General features: G+C 39.3%; 1 long non-coding RNA gene across 1 annotated transcript in view; it reads left to right on the top strand.

Moving 5' to 3' along the window:
• Window positions 1-12,923, top strand: part of LOC127535399 (uncharacterized) — a 261,104-nt gene that overhangs the window by 190,340 nt on the left and 57,841 nt on the right. The gene's annotated exons all lie outside the window — the stretch shown is intronic.

The following is a 12,923-nucleotide window of genomic DNA, read 5'->3' as shown; positions in this document are numbered from 1 at the left end:
GGCTGTTCAGGGTTCTGCCTCATTCTGCCTACTAATCCTTCCCACATGCCTGCCTGCACACAAGGGATTCTACAAAAGTTTGCTCACTCTAAATTCCTCCTCCTTTTCCCAAAGCACTCACAAAGAACATGAATGCCCTCTGGCTGAAACACCTAACAACTTTTAAAGTTTTATTGTTATCTAAAAATTGTGGTGTTTCAGCACATTGGATGACAAAGAAGCATGAGTAACTACTTGTGGTAATATTACGTCACCAGAATTCTTTCTGCTTTTTTCACCGTGCTGCTCATCCATTCGGTGCATTTTTGTGAAAACCAAACAATGTGGATGCTCTGTTGCCTTGACAACTAATGGACCTTGTCCAAGTGGCCTAGTTACCAAGGAACGCGGCAAAGTCATGTGACGATCCATGTTTGTTTGTCTGTCTGTCTGTTTGTCTGTTTGCAACATTACTCAAAAATGGATTAACGGATTTGGATGAAATTTTCAGGGAAGGTCAGAAATGACACACAAGGACCAAGTGATTAGATTTTGGCAATGATACAGCTTGTAGTCTAGATCCACAGATTTGTTAAAGATTTATGTATCATTGCCAGATAGCGGCACAGCATCACTGTAACTATGACTACTAGTAAACACTACATCAGCTGCCTGTTGACAATCCAATCACATGATTGCAATCCTACTACAAATCCACCACTGATTTCATCCGCCGGAAATCATACAACAACTGAGCAGCCTTGGCGGAGTACTGCGCTCTCTGAGTGCTTTTCTTGTTTCATTTCTGTATTTGCATTTAGGCTAGCAGTAAAGTTATTCATGTTTTTCTAATCTCACACAACAGCAATGAAGATTCAAAACATGGAAATACTCATTAGACTAACATGTTACATCGATGCTAATACACAGTAATGAATATTTACGTTTTCAATAACTGATATATGTGGTAACATTTATTGGTGCTGTCTTTAGCTGTGCTCAATGCAAAGAACACTGAGAAACAAAGACTAAGCCACAACTGAAACAAAGTGATATAGTTTTGTCATGGAGATAGTCAAAATAATCGTCAATGTGTTCCTTAAAGCTGCTGTCCGGAGTTTCCGTTTGTTTTCAATTTATGTATCATTTTTTAACAAAGCTTAAATGTGTTAGTCTAGTTCGATACTATAATATAAAGTTAGTATAACGCGATATGAAAATTTATTCATGAGCTCCTCCTTCCTCTCATAGACCCCCATGTTATTCCAAAAAGCGCCGGTCGCTGCCGACCAATCAAGTTCAAGCTTCAGCTTTGTCATGCTGTCAATCAACGGTTACGCACACAGCAAGCAACCCCATGCAGAGATGGGCGAGCTACGCACTACGCAACCGCGAACACATTTGTTTTGCTTGTGGAGGAGCTGAGAGAGCATCAGGGCTCAGCAACTTCCAGAAAAGTTACCATTCCCACGGCTTGTCAGGCCAAGAGACTGCAGGACGTTTTTTGGCTCGGGGTGCTCGCTCGCTCTCCGACCACGACCTCCATAGCCCGCCTGACGGCTTCGTTTAGATGCCCGACCTCTGGAGGAAGATGTTGGGGCGTCTGGGACATACTCTTCGTCAGAGGAGTCATGCAATTCTGAACTCTAGATAGAAATAAATAAACAATGTAACACATATACACGCGTAAATGCACTAAGTTTGATAAACAACGTCATCGAGAGGGATACACGAGTGTAATCACATATCGAAACTTTACTTGTTCGTCCTAGCAGATTCATGTTATTTTGGTATTAGGACAAGTTAGACTCAATACAGAATTCTAACGTAATTCCTTTATTATTTACTAAATGTACTAAATGTAGAAGAGTGGAAAACAGCAAAACAGGCAAGATGCTGCAGCACTCCGGGCACTCCTCTCATGTACTGCGCGTGCACAAATAAAGGGGCGAAATCAGAGGGAGGGAGGGAGGGACCACCAGTGTTTTGGGAGACGCTGCGATTCAAACTCCGGACAGCAGCTTTAAAGAGGTCTCTATGGGACACAGAAGGGATTTACTGGATATAAAGGCTTTGTTGCAGAAATGCAATGACAATAAATATCCTTGAATCCTAAAAGACAAATGTAGTGACATTGTTGCCTATTGGTTTGTGAACTACCAAAATTTGACAAAATTTGAGGATGCTACACATGGTGATACAGTAGCAATCTGTCTGTCACAGCATAGGCCCACCTGAAAATATTTCCCATTTTATGGCTTATTGTACTCTAAATGGGTGCATAAATTTTAAAATGAGCCTTATGCTGTGTTCAAAAAGTCTTAAGGCTACCAATTGGTTCCATAAGCTCATTAGGAAGATGAGAAGTAGGGACATGTTCTCATAGTCAGAGGAGTCACCCCCTGCTGGGTGAAACCAGCCTCATTGAGAAATACAAGAGTGTGAGGGACTTCATTTCCTCCCAGGTGCATTGTTTACGACAATAAACATGAGCAGTGACAACAAAAACACGTCAAAGAAACTGCAGAATGTATCAGCTCATAATTAAAGGAAACAACACTGAACAATATATTCTAGGTACAGTACAGTACAGCTGCACCGTCATTCTTTCACAGTTACTGGCAAATGATCATGATAATGTTATGTCAGTGTCACCTAATGTCTCTTTAGCTCTCTATCGATTGGAGACAGAGGAATAAAGGATTGATATCAGCAAAAATCCCATTGTCCTGCAAAACTGCATTCTATATCTCTGACCTCATTTTTTTCAGGTACCATGGCTATGTTGCACATCTCATGTTCCCGCTCAGGGATAAACATGCCAGGTACAGGTTTTTTTGTGTTGTTCTGTACACTGAAATTAACAAATGGGGCACATTACATCTATTTTACTCTACTAAGATAAGATGAGATAAGACCGTAAACTGACGTTTTTACTCTCTTCCCTGATTGTAGTAGTTTGGCTGAGATTGGGTGGATGACTGTTCAATCAATCATCAGTCTAAGTTGACCAATGTGTGTGTGTGTGTGTGTGTGTGTGTGTGTGTGTGTGTGTGTGTGTGTGTGTGTTCTTGTACTTGCTACATGGTGAGTACCATTTTCTGCATTTAACTATCAAAGTGAGGACATTTTTACAAAGTGAGGACATTTTGGCCGGTCCTCACTTTGAAACAGCCATGTTTGAGGGTGAAGACTTGTTTTTAGAGAACAGGTATGAATTGAGGTTTGGTTAGGGTTAGGGTAAGGATTAAGTTTAGGCAATCAGTTGTGATGGTTAAGGTTAGGATAAGGCTCTAGGAAATGCATTACGCCTATGGATGTCCTCACTAAGATAGAAGTACAAACATGTGTGTGTGTGTGTGTGTGTGTGTGTGTGTGTGTGTGTGTGTGTGTGTACTTGTTTCTGCTATACCGGTGGGGACTTTGACCTGACTATTTGCTATAAAGGTGGGGACTTGTCTTACGGTGGGGACCTAAAATGAGGTCCCCACAGGTGGCAACACCGTTTTCTTGGCCATATTGTTGTTAATAAAAAATGTAAAAGTGCAAAAACGTTTGTTTAGGGTTAGGCATTGATTTGGTGATGGTTAAGGTTAGGGTTAGGGTAAGGGTTAGGAGTTAGATATGAATGGGAGTCAATGGTAAGTCCCCACCGGTATAGAAAAACAAACATGTGTGTGTGTGTGTGTGTGTGTGTGTGTGTGTGTGTGTGTGTGTGTGTGTGTGTGTGTGTGTGTGTGTGTGTGTGTGGAATGTGTGCATATGTTAACTTATACAAAGTTTAATGTTATTTACCTGGCCTCTGCTCTCCATCTATTAGCCCTCTGGAACAAATGAGGAGGGAAAGAGGCCAAGGAATGCGGGTCTGAAGAAAACAAACTAAAGATCACAGCTAAAGCAGTGGGTATTTTGAATTCTCGTGAGAATCCGTGACGCCTGTGATTTTATCTATTTAAGGTAATGGCATTTGAGTCCATCAGAGATCTGCAGTGACAATCTGACGTGTTTAGACAGACACAACGGCATTGAGCAACTGTGTGAGAACATTGCAGCAGTTTTTGTGTCATTTGAGGAGAAACCGCCTGGTAAACATTAGAAACCAAATGACTGGAGTTGGACCTCTCCTCCAAATATGTACACAGAAAGCCAGAGAACCACTTACTTCCTCCTAAAAATACACTAACATACAAGGGTCATTCCAGAATTGGAGGACATTTTATGTCCCACTCATCAAATGTCTAAATTTTCCATGTACAAAATACTAAAACATGCAGTTTTGGTGTAAATGTACTTGTCCTCAGACCAAATTCAAAAAGCTAGGAGAAAAGAATGTTTGAAAAATATTTTTAAAAATACCTAGTAAGTTTGGAGTTCCCCCTTAAATGCCATTTTTTCTCTTGTCCCAACCCCCAGATGACCAAACTGAATCTCAAACAACAAAATTTGACTGAAATTTAAATCTCTTTTTTTTGGTATTATATTTTTTCATTGATGTCTCTTGTAAGCATGGCATTTTTTTAATCAACAATAATGATTATTATGGGGCACCGAGATAGCTCAGCTGGCTGAGCGGGTGTCCCATGAACAGAGGCTATAGTCCCTGAGGCAGCGGTCAGGGGTTTGAATCCAGCCCATGGCCATTTACTGCATGTTATCCCATCCAGTCTTCTACCTGTGATTCCTGTCTCTCACTCCACTGCCCTACACATAAGGAAGGCAACAAGGCCAAAAACATTCTGTTAAAAAAACAAAAAATTATTATGCATGGATTATGTGTCCCACAACTTGCATGCAACCCTGTTAGCATAACCTTACTGGCTGGTCTAAAGAAGAAGACAACAGTGAATCACATGATACACTGGAATTAACATCATCAAACAGTGTTCCAAAAGAATGGGTAGTGCATCAGGACAGAACAACTCTTTATTTACTCTTTTCTTTACTTTTTCCATCAGTAAGTTTCTCTTCTTGGTCAGCAGTAACAGCTAGCTAAATAGTTCTACTCCTGAGAAAAAGCTAAGATTAGCATGGATTAGCAACCCTGTTACTGTGATTACATAAGGGATAGCAAACAACAAATAAAACATGGAATAAAAATGGCGCCATTTATGTGCATGCTGAACCAATCAATCATTTGATACTTTGTTAGTTTAAAAAATATTCCTGCAGTAATCATGTTTTGTAAAGAACCACTCAAGAGTCCATTAAGACATGAAGGTCAGTCAAGGACTTTTCAGGTGATATTGGTGATTATTTCAGATTTCAATGCAACACCTAACCAATATGGCATTTTTTTTTTTTCCTTTCTGCAGCGACACTATCCCATCTTGTTTGAGCTTTGTGGGACTTTCATTGGGTTTTTTTAGGACAATAAATCAAAACACAACTCCCTGTCCAGGGTGTCCCCTGCCTTCACCCTAAGTCAGTTGGGATAGACTCCAGCCTCCCTGGTCCCAAAAGGTCACAAACCTCAGTCTGTGGGGACACAGTGCTGTCCCTTCCTTGCATCACACTTCCTGGATTGAAACAGATGTTGTAGGGGAAAAGCCAAAATAATGTTTCCACCAAAATACATCTGTCACATTCTATCAGTAGGATATAAATGAGTCTAAAGAAGATAGATTTATTCAAAGGTGTTGAGTCTATGAATGTTGCATCAGCGGGTCTCACAGTTAAATGATAAAATGCAGTAATACATTTTGAAAGAATCATTATTATTGAACAAAAAAGAGCATTTTTTTATGCAGAGTATGCAGCAGAATTTTTGAGTGCTTTGGAAAGAGTGCAGGTCATGCTAGCATGGTACGCTGATATCCAGTGCGTATATACAATATTTTTTTTCTTGTCCCCAAATGTTAAGCTGTAGGATCCATAGAGCTGATAGCTTTAAAATCTAAGGATTGCTCTCCCCAATTTACTGTTACATACATTTTAAAAATCTACCATCTTGTGTTTAGTCAAAGAAATAACCTTGAAACAATAAACTCTGATTTTGATTTAAATCTAAAGGAAAAACACGAACAGATACTAAATGTTATCAAAATGTAGCAGCTTGTTTTGCATTCAGGAGAAATGTCTACTGAGTCCACTGTGCACAACAGCATCAGCAATTAAATAATTGACAAATAAACTAACTGATTAATGTAGTAACTGCTTAGTGGATAATTTCATTTTCCAAAGTCTAAATTTTAAAAGTTTTTCACATATTGTATTTGTTAACAAATGAAATTACTCAAAGAAAGTATGGGAGTCTGTGATTTGGAATTAGGCATGCCACTTAACTGTAAGAGTAAAGAGAAAATGTACTTTGCAACATTTTACTGTAAATAGAAGAACCAAATTATTGAAACAGATTTTCTTAAAATTGCATTCTACAGACGTTTTTTTTTCTTTTTTTTCTTTTTTGCGATTTGGGAGTGATGAGACTTTAGAACACTTCGTCCAGTATTTGACTGAAGACATTAAGGGAAAACTTCATTGTATGTGTTCTCAGGTTGGGAAGAACTGTAAAATGTGGGGGGGAAGCCTTGAAAACCATTTTGTGTCTTCAGAGGGAGCTGTGTGAAGTCCTTTGAGCCTGACACTTGAGTTGGGGTCACTTTGATCTGAAATCTACAAGTCGAAAATGTAAAAACAGTTGGAAAGAAGTGAGTTTGGCACACTTTTTTAACCCACTGTGTATCTCTATAATCCTATCTGGGGCACACCCCAATCTCCCATCCAAGAGATGAGAAGAAAGACTGTTTAAACATGCTCAACATAGAATAATAATCCAGAATACTGCAAACAATTATGACACAAAACATGTTAGTTAGGCATATTGTCCAACTAACTACCTGGAAATGTCCAACTTTACTTCAGTTGCCAATTAATAGCTGTAAACTTCAACAAACTGTTTATGAGTAGTTATGATGCAGTTTGTTAAATTTTAAAACAACAGACAGCAATCAGTTTATGAAGCTGGTCTAGGGCAGAAAAACTGTCTCTGGAATATGTTCCACTTCTCCACCAATAAATAAACAAACAGTTAATATATGAGAATTAAATCTGAACGAGGAGAACAGAGTTTACAGTCAGTGAGCATCTAGGCTCCCTGTCCTGTAAATCATTCCATACCAGACTGTCAATCAAGTAGCCCCGCCCCCTGGCTTCACAAAACTTTAACGCTCTATACAAAATCAATAGTGATTTATTTTGAATTCGGCCACCTGATCTCTCATTATAATCATGAAAAGTCATGTAAACAAAGCAGTCTGTCGAATTTTAGTTTTCCCATGTAGAATTGGAGTCTATGGAGTCGGCTTTTTGGAGCCAGCCCCTGGTGGACGATGTGATATTGCAACTTTCTGACACTTCCATGTAGCCTTTATTTTAAGAGCCAGGCACTACGTCCAACTTTATTATACAGTCTACGATGCCATTTTATCTGAACATGGAAAAAGATGAGCTGACTTATGAAGAACTTTTTGTGAGCAACTCTAACTGAAAGCTGTGCTGATTACTTAAAATTTTGTTGTAAATAAGCTGAAACCCCTGACAGCTGTTTTTGATCTCTGCAACAAAGCCGACACACAGAATTAACAAAGCATCATCCAGTTCCCACTGCTCTAGAACATCTTTCAAAAGCATTCAGTCTGTTTACATGGACACGAGTATCCCCATTGTTGGGCTTATCCCGGTTTTATTACATCTGAGATATGGTGTTTACATTGAACATGCATATCCTGTTATGAGTTTTAACTGTTACTATCTGCTTACTGATTACTGTGTTATTTTCATGAAGGAAGATCAAGAGTAGTGAGTAAATTACACCCCACTAGCACCCAGTATACACAGTATGCTTGTATAGTAATATACAAAAAACAGATTCTCCCATTGACATTGCAATGCACTGAGCTCCTACGTATTTGCATGTTGTATTGAAGTTGCAACAACACTTCCTTTTCTTAGTGTGTCTGACTTATAACATAACATTTCTGTAATAATGTTCCCAAACTTACCCTGAAGAATTACACAACAAAACCCCTACAAATCAGTTCTGTGCTGTACTAAGCCAAGTACACTCCTGAGGGGTTTAAGCGGCGCCTCAGTCTGCCTTGTTACATCAGGGATGGGAGATTTTAAGACATAAGACAGACAGTGTAATGTTTCAGCAGGATGCCTTCCCTGTCTTGGGGTGTAGACACTGTTTGAGTAATATTTGTGTAAGGAATTCCAGTTTCCTGGAAATGTGCTATATGAGCTCAGCCTGCTGTCTCATAACCCACATGATTGTAGTGAAATTCAGGCACTTCCCCAGCCGCTCATGCTTTGGTGCAAGGTTCTGACTCACTGAACAACTGGACATATTTATGTCTCAGCCTTAATTTGATTGTACCAAATCATTCTGAGTAACCACAAAACAGTGTAAAATGTATTTAGAGAAAAAACGGCGCATGGGGGTGGATGCATCATGGATTTAGCTTTAGTTACAGTAAACGGCACAGGAAACATTTCAGTGGAAGACAGAGGAACAAAACAATGTAATATTTAATTATATTATAATATTTAATACTTAAATAGCAGTAAATTCTGGAGTCAAACATCAGAGAATCTGTAATATCAGCTGAAAATGATGATTCGAAACACTCCTCAAAATCAACAATGGACTACCTCAGGAGGAAGCTGAAGGTGTTGTCATGGCTCTCACAATCCTCTGACCAAAACATGATTGAAAATGAATGGATACGTGTGTTTACAAGTGATACTTGCTGGGGGTGTTGGTGTAGTGAACATACTTTTACAATCTTTTGCTTTGGGTCCTTTTTCTTTTTCATCATTTTCACATTAAGCCAGTTGGGACCCAAAAGAAATCATGATGAAAATATTTTTTAAAGTTGCCTGTTAGAGATACTAAGTATTCATTTTGGAAATCAGCTGAACTCTTATCTCAATGTTGTTCACATTAACAGAAATTTTGAGTCAGGATGACCAAATTTTTTGCATGCCACTGTATTGATACAACTTTAGAATACATTTTAAAAACAATTTGCATCAACGTCATTATTTCCATACTGACAGTGGATGGTGGTTAACACTGTCGCCTCACAGAGGATCCGGAATTAGTGTCCCGGCTTTCCTGGGATCTTTTTGTGTGGAGTTTGCCTGTTCTCCTGGTGCATGTGTGGGTTCTCAGCAGGTTCTCTGGCTTCCCCCCACAGTCCAAAAATATGCTGAGATTAACTGGTGATTCTAAATTGTCTGTAGGTGTGAATGTGAGCGTGACTGTTTGCCTCTATGGACATATCGAAAGATAGCAGATGAATTTAATGCATGACATCCAAGGAGGATTCAACTTGGCTTTTCCACAGTGGTGAAGGTGATTAAAAAATATTTAAAAATGGGCAGTGTCACGGACAAACCAAATGTATCAGCTGAAACTAAAGAATTGGTCATTAAAATTCATGCTAGCCCCAAACAATCACCTCTCTAAACCTAATCCTAACCCCATTTTTCGACATGTCCATCGTTCATATCCACTGAGAAGTACCAGTTCAACTCTTTCTTCTTTTGACAAAGCTGTAGAGGTAAAAAAATATATATAGTTAATGATATTTCTTGTATGTCCAGATTTTTGGGACACCCTGTAAAATGTAGAGTATCATGTATACTCAGCCAACTTCACATGCATCCAGTGGAGTTCTCTGAGTGGACTCCCAGAGATCTGTTATAATTGCTGCTAGTGTACACATCTGTCTGCAGCTGTCAGTGTGTCCATCCACACAGGTGCAGCTGTATAATCACAGTTTTAGACTTCTTTTTACTAATGTCTCTGTGCTGGCAGATCTCAGAAACATGCAGGACAAAATGATGAAACAAGACCAAGTTCATTACAGTGTCAATGTACAACGCGTACAGATGGGATATTTGGTTTCTAGGTTTTCACCTCATCACTCCCCACAAGGAGGAACCAAGCTCCACACAATAGAAGGAAAGCATCTTCATGAGGGTGCAGGCAGTATGCCATCGAAATACACATTTATCTCCCAATCAGAAGTTTGTGGGATTTTCATTCACACTTTTTACTAACTTTTAGTCAAACTTGGCTGCCAGTTGGAACAAAGAGTCCTGGAACATCCCATTGCCATCATTACCTTAAATGAATCCAGTAACGGGATTTAACAGTAATTGTTGGAGAGATTTTTTAGTAAGTTAGTTCCTTTCATCAGTAAATCAAACTTCCTCAGGCCAAATATTTGAATCACAGGGTTTCTCTCTGTTTACATGGTGTAGTCTTACTTGTCCTACTCATAAACAAACCAGCTACATCAACTGAAAGACAACAAAGGCTTCTTTAACAGAAGTAAAAGCCCAAAACTGTTTTCAATCATCCATAGTATTTTTATCTGTTCTGCTGTTCCCATTTTATCATTTTAAACTGGAACCTTTGCTTTGAGTTGGCTCCTTCTTGCTCACTCTCACAAACACATACAAAGAGAGACTGAGAGAGTAATTACAAACATTCCATGACTGCAGCAGAAAAACATGAACTCAGTCAAGCTTGGACTGCCAAACCCTGCCTTCTCACAGAAACACGGTGCTCTGTGGAGCTATGCTGACTTCTCAAAAAAAAAAACTTCTCAAAGAAAGACAGAAATTCTGAATGGTTCAGTGAGAGCTGAGCCGAAACAAGGCTGTTTTAGTTTTACGTAGTCCTGAAAGTTTACATATTTCACATTTCTATTGAACAATCGTGTTATCTTATGTTAGCAGTAAAAAGTAAATCTGCAGCCTGTACATTCAGCTAACAGATTCATAAACTAGTTGCCAATTTATAATTCTAAGCAACATTTGGCTAATCACAGTGTGCGTTTTGTTTCCCAAGAATATTCGTAAAATATTAGGATGAAGAACATTTCAGTTTCAAGATATTTTTAATTCCCTGGTAGAATTAATTGAAAATAATTATAGAGTGGGCAAAGGGGCTTGGCCTGCATGTTGTTGCACTACAAAAAAAGCAAAACTATGCAATTTAATTCTTGTTTATACACAGATCAGCCACGACGTTATGACCACTAACAGGTGAAGTGAATAACATCGATCATCTTGTTTCATGCAGTGTTCTGCTGGGAAACCTTGAGTCCCAACATTCATGTGGATGTTTGACATGGACCACCCACCTAAACATTGCAAATCAAACAACCTCCCAACCCCCTGACTTCCATGGAAACAACAGTCCTCGATGCCAGTTTCCACCCTCAGCAGGACAATGCAACCGATAGACCACAAAAACTGCTCAGGAGAGGCCCAGGGAACACGACAGAGCACCCGAGTTGCACACTCCTCAGATTTAAATCTTACTGAGCTTCTGAGGGATGTACCAGGACAAGCCTGATGTAGGTAGGTCCCACCCTGCAAATTCACACAGAATTCACTGCCACCATCCCGGTGCCACAGGACATCCCCGGGGGTCCTGCGTCCATGCCCCACTGGGTTAAAGGAGTTTTAGCAGCCTAAAGGGGACCAACACAATATGAAAAAGGTGGTCATAATGCAGTGACTGATTGGTGTTTGTCATTAAGTCATCTCAGATCAATTTCCATTAGTAAGGTCAAGATGTTTCAAAAATGATGGAGAGAAACCCAACAATTCCTGCTTTAGCAAGGACTCAGCAGTTGCAAGAAGGAAAATCTCAATTTTAACAGGAAGAAATTTCCAACAGTACCTGGCTGAGGAAGAGCAGTCATCTGCCTCAACTGGCTGGGGTGAGACAGAAGGTTTCACTACTACAAACATGTTGTTAACTCTGTTTCCATAATGTATTTTTCTGCACATTTTGAAGCTTCACATTAGAATAGCTGAGGGAAAATCATTCTCAATTTGACAAAAGAAAGTTCATGGCACGTGTAAATTTTTCTGAATAAGTTCTGATGAAGTGAAAATTGAGCATGCGAACGACTGCTCAGCTGTTTCTATCATTGTGTTCATCTCTGGACAGCGTCAGACATGGACAGTACTAGCTGACAGGAAACAATAATGTATACAGCTTTCCCAACCTTTCCTAAAGACCTCTCTGCACATTTTTTTTCTCAGGGATGGTCATAGTTTTTTTTTGTTCCTCCTCCTCCTCCATCTTCAAGTTTTTTTTTCAGAGTTTGGCAAATAACTGGCTCCAGTTCGCTCCTTGTCTATTTGTTTATTACAGCCATATGTAATGTAACCTATACTGTCACCTTCTAAAAACACTATGTAGCAGAGTATTGCTGCTCCAAAGCAGTTAATGGAAACTTCTTTCTTTTTTAAAAGAGTTACTAAAAAAAATCCCTTCAGATTTACCTCAATGTTTGGAAATGCAGATATTGATCCTCAATGATGAGGTGTCACCCAATATGATGGCATTCAAAAAGATGGCTCCAATGACCTGCTGCTTCAAAAGAATGTTGCGTTCTGGGTTTGTAATTCTTTAAGAAGTTCTCAGTAGGACAATCAGTTAAATCCTTGTTCCACACAAAGTTGTAACCTGTACAGTCCCTAACCTTTACTGTTCTTCCCCATATTTGTCTCAGTACATGTACCGAGTCATTGTGTTATTTATTTACTGCATGTGCTAAAGAATTACACTGTAATTGGACAAAATGCTCCTGCTCAGTTCCTATCTCTGCCTTTACCAGAGCATTATACCATAAAATGTTTCATAAATTTGAAAATGTTCCCGTGTTTTCTGACTTACCAGCCTCACCATTCTATTGGAGCTTATCAACTTGTCAAAGCGGCAGAGGCGACCAATGAAGAAATCAGGGAATCAGAGAAGATTCAAATCCGTGTTTTCTTTTTATTGCTGTTTGGACACTATATTGCCAGACAATACACTGGCTTAAAAACCCTGCGCCGATCAGGCACATACCACATGATAAACCCCCAAACACAGCAACATAGATGATGAATATTTACATAAAGTCCATTAC

The sequence above is a fragment of the Acanthochromis polyacanthus genome, chromosome 9 (genome assembly GCF_021347895.1).
Source record: "Acanthochromis polyacanthus isolate Apoly-LR-REF ecotype Palm Island chromosome 9, KAUST_Apoly_ChrSc, whole genome shotgun sequence".
NCBI classification, from domain to species: domain Eukaryota; kingdom Metazoa; phylum Chordata; class Actinopteri; family Pomacentridae; genus Acanthochromis; species Acanthochromis polyacanthus.
This window is presented reverse-complemented; position numbering and strand designations above follow the sequence as displayed.